Genomic DNA, 8,079 nt, shown 5'->3' on the forward strand with positions numbered 1-8,079 from the left:
AGAAACTCTGCTGATTTCCGTTTGTGCCATCACCGGGAGATCGAATGAGCTAGGATTACGAGTCGGGAGCGACGTCCACTCAGCAATAAAGCCCCCTAGTTTGTGTATTGGTGCAAAAGATAATTTGGGAGAGGTTAAGGGAAAGGAATGATGTTTGGTGGCCTTGAAAGCTCTGGAGGGGAGGGGGGTTGCCAGTTATGAATTAAAATTGTTATTTTTTTAAGATAGGATATATATGCAAAAGACGTTGCGAGATAAAGTAAGAAAAGTGTTTCTGACTGAAGTTAGGTACTGTGTGATTGACTTGTATGTTAGGAAAAAGAATATTTATTAGAAACTTAAATAATCTTTAGAAATGTATCTTCTTAAATAGTTGCAAATTATTGTGTGAAAAGCTTATGGTTACCGTACCTTAAACAAACACTCGTGAGCACAATTAGTCAACGGGATTCAGAGAGAGTGAGAATGAACAGCGAAATAGTAACAAAAAATGTGACAATGAGGGGAAACTATGTCATTCAAACGTTAACCATATAAATTACAGTAACACTAACTGAGCGTCCACATACATATTCCAATCAATTTATGTTAACCATTTTAGGGTTGGTTAGGTTCGGTTATATATCTACATTAGTTTTAACTCAAATGAAAAGAACTTAACTCATACATAATAAAATGAACAGTTTTATCATTTCATAAGAAAAAAATTAGAGAAAATATATTAATTCAGGAAAACTTGGCTTATTAGGCAAATCGGGCCTTGCATAGTAGGCTGAGAAGTGCGTTCTGGCTACTAGGTACGACATATATATATATATATATATATATATATATATATATATATATATATATATATATATATATATATATATATATATATATATATATATATATATATATATATATATATATATATATATGTCGTACCTAATAGCCAGAACGCACTTCTCAGCCTACTATTCAAGGCCCGATTAGCCTAATAAGCCAAGTTTTCATGAATTAATGTTTTTTCGTCTACCTAACCTACCTAACCTAACCTAACCTAGCTTTTTTTGGCTACCTAACCTAACCTTACCTATAAATATAGGTTAGGTTAGGTTAGGTAGGGTTGGTTAGGTTCGGTCATATATCTACGTTAATTTTAACTCCAATAAAAAAAATTGACCTCATACATAGAGAAAAGGGTTGCTTTATCATTTCATAAGAAAAAAACTAGAGTAAATATATTAATTCAGGAAAACTTGGCTTATTAGGCAAATCGGGCCTTGAATAGTAGGCTGAGAAGAGAGTTCTGGCTACTAGGTACGACATATATATATATATATATATATATATATATATATATATATATGTCAGACCACGGAGGAAAATGAAACAGGAATTTCCTTAAGTACTTTCGTATATTAAATACATCTTCAGAAAGAAGATTCCTTCTGAAGATGTATTTAATATACGAAAGTACTCAAGGAAATTCCTGTTTCATTTTCCTCCGTGGTCTGACATTGTCACATTCTTAATCACGTGTTCATTTTCGTGATATACACACACACACACACATATATATATATATATATATATATATATATATATATATATATATATATATATATATATATATATATATATATATATATATATATATATATATATATATATTTTTTTTTTTTTTTTTTTTTTTTTTTAAATATGTTATATTTATAAATATGTATGTATATTTAAATATTGATATATGCCTGTGGGTCCAGGAGGCCATCTGTGTCCCCTCAGATGGTCTCCCTTATCAAAGTTTGTGTCTATGGATGTGTGTCTGTGTGTGTGTTTATCCCTGTGAGTGTCCGTGTGAGTGTGTGAGAGTCCGGTTGCGTGTGTGTCCGGTTATGCCTGTGGGTCCACGAGGCCATCTGTGTCCCCTCAGATGGTCTCCCTTATCACAGTCTATGGGTGTGTGTGAGTGTGAGTGCCCCTGTGAGTGTTCGGGTGAGGGTGTGTGTGTGTGTGAGTGTCCGGGTTTATGTGAGGTTTGGTTCCAGGAAACATCCTTCCCCTTCCCCTCCCCATATCTCCTCCCTTATTCCCACCGTGGGTTCGAATCCCAGGTGATTAGACCTGCCCTAAGTCCATGGATCCAAGGTATCCATCCGTGAGCCCAACGGATTTCACCCCTTCCCCACTTTCCAAGGGCCAGGTCAATTCTAGCTATCCAGGAAACCTGTCGAAACAGAGGCAGCTACAGGAGGGGACACACAAATATTTGTGCCCTGCAGTTACACACCCGTTCCGACAGGCTCGATCGCAATCTATCCAGATGAGAACACGTTCTCTTCCGACTAGACCACGCTGGAGTCGCTGTATGTCTCAAATTTGGTTCCTTTATTTATATTTAGTATTTTTGGTGTATTAATTGATTTATTTTAATTTTTTAATGACTTAGGTAGAGTGATTTAGGGAGTTGGGGGGGAGGCTGGGTTGTGTGTGTAGTGGATTGTACGAGATCGTGGTTTGTTAGTATTTATCTAGTTGTGTTCACCTAGTTGTGCTTGCGAGGGTTGAGCTCTGCTCTTTCGGCCCGCCTCTCAACTGCCAATCAATCAATTATTATTAACTAATAAAAAAAATTCCACACACACACTGACACACACACACACCCAGGAAGCAGCCCGCAACAGCTGTCTAACGCTCATTTACATATTTACTGCTAAGTAACAGAGGGCATCAGAATGATAGAAACTCTGCTGATTTCCGTTTGTGCCATCACCGGGGGATCGAATGAGCTAGGATTACGAGTCGGGAGCGACGTCCACTCAGCAATAAAGCCCCCTAGTTTGTGTATTGGTGCAAAAGATAATTTGGGAGAGGTTAAGGGAAAGGAATGATGTTTGGTGGCCTTGAAAGCTCTGGAGGGGAGGGGGGTTGCCAGTTATGAATTAAAATTGTTATTTTTTTAAGATAGGATATATATGCAAAAGACGTTGCGAGATAAAGTAAGAAAAGTGTTTCTGACTGAAGTTAGGTACTGTGTGATTGACTTGTATGTTAGGAAAAAGAATATTTATTAGAAACTTAAATAATCTTTAGAAATGTATCTTCTTAAATAGTTGCAAATTATTGTGTGAAAAGCTTATGGTTACCGTACCTTAAACAAACACTCGTGAGCACAATTAGTCAACGGGATTCAGAGAGAGTGAGAATGAACAGCGAAATAGTAACAAAAAATGTGACAATGAGGGGAAACTATGTCATTCAAACGTTAACCATATAAATTACAGTAACACTAACTGAGCGTCCACATACATATTCCAATCAATTTATGTTAACCATTTTAGGGTTGGTTAGGTTCGGTTATATATCTACATTAGTTTTAACTCAAATGAAAAGAACTTAACTCATACATAATAAAATGAACAGTTTTATCATTTCATAAGAAAAAAATTAGAGAAAATATATTAATTCAGGAAAACTTGGCTTATTAGGCAAATCGGGCCTTGCATAGTAGGCTGAGAAGTGCGTTCTGGCTACTAGGTACGACATATATATATATATATATATATATATATATATATATATATATATATATATATATATATATATATATATATATGTCGTACCTAATAGCCAGAACGCACTTCTCAGCCTACTATTCAAGGCCCGATTAGCCTAATAAGCCAAGTTTTCATGAATTAATGTTTTTTCGTCTACCTAACCTACCTAACCTAACCTAACCTAGCTTTTTTTGGCTACCTAACCTAACCTTACCTATAAATATAGGTTAGGTTAGGTTAGGTAGGGTTGGTTAGGTTCGGTCATATATCTACGTTAATTTTAACTCCAATAAAAAAAATTGACCTCATACATAGAGAAAAGGGTTGCTTTATCATTTCATAAGAAAAAAACTAGAGTAAATATATTAATTCAGGAAAACTTGGCTTATTAGGCAAATCGGGCCTTGAATAGTAGGCTGAGAAGAGAGTTCTGGCTACTAGGTACGACATATATATATATATATATATATATATATATATATATATATATGTCAGACCACGGAGGAAAATGAAACAGGAATTTCCTTAAGTACTTTCGTATATTAAATACATCTTCAGAAAGAAGATTCCTTCTGAAGATGTATTTAATATACGAAAGTACTCAAGGAAATTCCTGTTTCATTTTCCTCCGTGGTCTGACATTGTCACATTCTTAATCACGTGTTCATTTTCGTGATATACACACACACACATATATATATATATATATATATATATATATATATATATATATATATATATATATATATATATATATATATATATATTTTTTTTTTTTATTTTATTTATTTTTTTTTTAAAAATATGTTATATTTATAAATATGTATGTATATTTAAATATTGATATATACCTGTGGGTCCAGGAGGCCATCTGTGTCCCCTCAGATGGTCTCCCTTATCACAGTTTGTGTCTATGGATGTGTGTCTGTGTGTGTGTTTATCCCTGTGAGTGTCCGTGTGAGTGTGTGAGAGTCCGGTTGCGTGTGTGTCCGGTTATGCCTGTGGGTCCACGAGGCCATCTGTGTCCCCTCAGATGGTCTCCCTTATCACAGTCTATGGGTGTGTGTGAGTGTGAGTGCCCCTGTGAGTGTTCGGGTGAGGGTGTGTGTGTGTGTGAGTGTCCGGGTTTATGTGAGGTTTGGTTCCAGGAAACATCCTTCCCCTTCCCCTCCCCATATCTCCTCCCTTATTCCCACCGTGGGTTCGAATCCCAGGTGATTAGACCTGCCCTAAGTCCATGGATCCAAGGTATCCATCCGTGAGCCCAACGGATTTCACCCCTTCCCCACTTTCCAAGGGCCAGGTCAATTCTAGCTATCCAGGAAACCTGTCGAAACAGAGGCAGCTACAGGAGGGGACACACAAATATTTGTGCCCTGCAGTTACACACCCGTTCCGACAGGCTCGATCGCAATCTATCCAGATGAGAACACGTTCTCTTCCGACTAGACCACGCTGGAGTCGCTGTATGTCTCAAATTTGGTTCCTTTATTTATAGTTAGTATTTTTGGTGTATTAATTGATTTGTTTTAATTTTTTAATGACTTAGGTAGAGTGATTTAGGGAGTTGGGGGGGAGGCTGGGTTGTGTGTGTAGTGGATTGTACGAGATCGTGGTTTGTTAGTATTTATCTAGTTGTGTTCACCTAGTTGTGCTTGCGAGGGTTGAGCTCTGCTCTTTCGGCCCGCCTCTCAACTGCCAATCAATCAATTATTATTAACTAATAAAAAAAATTCCACACACACACTGACACACACACACACCCAGGAAGCAGCCCGCAACAGCTGTCTAACGCTCATTTACATATTTACTGCTAAGTAACAGAGGGCATCAGAATGATAGAAACTCTGCTGATTTCCGTTTGTGCCATCACCGGGGGATCGAATGAGCTAGGATTACGAGTCGGGAGCGACGTCCACTCAGCAATAAAGCCCCCTAGTTTGTGTATTGGTGCAAAAGATAATTTGGGAGAGGTTAAGGGAAAGGAATGATGTTTGGTGGCCTTGAAAGCTCTGGAGGGGAGGGGGGTTGCCAGTTATGAATTAAAATTGTTATTTTTTTAAGATAGGATATATATGCAAAAGACGTTGCGAGATAAAGTAAGAAAAGTGTTTCTGACTGAAGTTAGGTACTGTGTGATTGACTTGTATGTTAGGAAAAAGAATATTTATTAGAAACTTAAATAATCTTTAGAAATGTATCTTCTTAAATAGTTGCAAATTATTGTGTGAAAAGCTTATGGTTACCGTACCTTAAACAAACACTCGTGAGCACAATTAGTCAACGGGATTCAGAGAGAGTGAGAATGAACAGCGAAATAGTAACAAAAAATGTGACAATGAGGGGAAACTATGTCATTCAAACGTTAACCATATAAATTACAGTAACACTAACTGAGCGTCCACATACATATTCCAATCAATTTATGTTAACCATTTTAGGGTTGGTTAGGTTCGGTTATATATCTACATTAGTTTTAACTCAAATGAAAAGAACTTAACTCATACATAATAAAATGAACAGTTTTATCATTTCATAAGAAAAAAATTAGAGAAAATATATTAATTCAGGAAAACTTGGCTTATTAGGCAAATCGGGCCTTGCATAGTAGGCTGAGAAGTGCGTTCTGGCTACTAGGTACGACATATATATATATATATATATATATATATATATATATATATATATATATATATATATATATATATATATATATATATATATATATATATATATATATATATATGTCGTACCTAATAGCCAGAACGCACTTCTCAGCCTACTATTCAAGGCCCGATTAGCCTAATAAGCCAAGTTTTCATGAATTAATGTTTTTTCGTCTACCTAACCTACCTAACCTAACCTAACCTAGCTTTTTTTGGCTACCTAACCTAACCTTACCTATAAATATAGGTTAGGTTAGGTTAGGTAGGGTTGGTTAGGTTCGGTCATATATCTACGTTAATTTTAACTCCAATAAAAAAATTGACCTCATACATAGAGAAAAGGGTTGCTTTATCATTTCATAAGAAAAAAACTAGAGTAAATATATTAATTCAGGAAAACTTGGCTTATTAGGCAAATCGGGCCTTGAATAGTAGGCTGAGAAGAGAGTTCTGGCTACTAGGTACGACATATATATATATATATATATATATATATATATATGTCAGACCACGGAGGAAAATGAAACAGGAATTTCCTTAAGTACTTTCGTATATTAAATACATCTTCAGAAAGAAGATTCCTTCTGAAGATGTATTTAATATACGAAAGTACTCAAGGAAATTCCTGTTTCATTTTCCTCCGTGGTCTGACATTGTCACATTCTTAATCACGTGTTCATTTTCGTGATATACACACACACACATATATATATATATATATATATATATATATATATATATATATATATATATATATATATATATATATATATATATATATATATATATATATATTTTTTTTTTTTTTATTTTATTTATTTTTTTTTTAAAAATATGTTATATTTATAAATATGTATGTATATTTAAATATTGATATATACCTGTGGGTCCAGGAGGCCATCTGTGTCCCCTCAGATGGTCTCCCTTATCACAGTTTGTGTCTATGGATGTGTGTCTGTGTGTGTGTTTATCCCTGTGAGTGTCCGTGTGAGTGTGTGAGAGTCCGGTTGCGTGTGTGTCCGGTTATGCCTGTGGGTCCACGAGGCCATCTGTGTCCCCTCAGATGGTCTCCCTTATCACAGTCTATGGGTGTGTGTGAGTGTGAGTGCCCCTGTGAGTGTTCGGGTGAGGGTGTGTGTGTGTGTGAGTGTCCGGGTTTATGTGAGGTTTGGTTCCAGGAAACATCCTTCCCCTTCCCCTCCCCATATCTCCTCCCTTATTCCCACCGTGGGTTCGAATCCCAGGTGATTAGACCTGCCCTAAGTCCATGGATCCAAGGTATCCATCCGTGAGCCCAACGGATTTCACCCCTTCCCCACTTTCCAAGGGCCAGGTCAATTCTAGCTATCCAGGAAACCTGTCGAAACAGAGGCAGCTACAGGAGGGGACACACAAATATTTGTGCCCTGCAGTTACACACCCGTTCCGACAGGCTCGATCGCAATCTATCCAGATGAGAACACGTTCTCTTCCGACTAGACCACGCTGGAGTCGCTGTATGTCTCAAATTTGGTTCCTTTATTTATAGTTAGTATTTTTGGTGTATTAATTGATTTGTTTTAATTTTTTAATGACTTAGGTAGAGTGATTTAGGGAGTTGGGGGGGAGGCTGGGTTGTGTGTGTAGTGGATTGTACGAGATCGTGGTTTGTTAGTATTTATCTAGTTGTGTTCACCTAGTTGTGCTTGCGAGGGTTGAGCTCTGCTCTTTCGGCCCGCCTCTCAACTGCCAATCAATCAATTATTATTAACTAATAAAAAAATTCCACACACACACTGACACACACACACACCCAGGAAGCAGCCCGCAACAGCTGTCTAACGCTCATTTACATATTTACTGCTAAGTAACAGAGGGCATCAGAATGATAGAAA

This window comes from Procambarus clarkii, chromosome 35 (assembly GCF_040958095.1).
Source record: "Procambarus clarkii isolate CNS0578487 chromosome 35, FALCON_Pclarkii_2.0, whole genome shotgun sequence".
Lineage (NCBI taxonomy): Eukaryota > Metazoa > Arthropoda > Malacostraca > Decapoda > Cambaridae > Procambarus > Procambarus clarkii.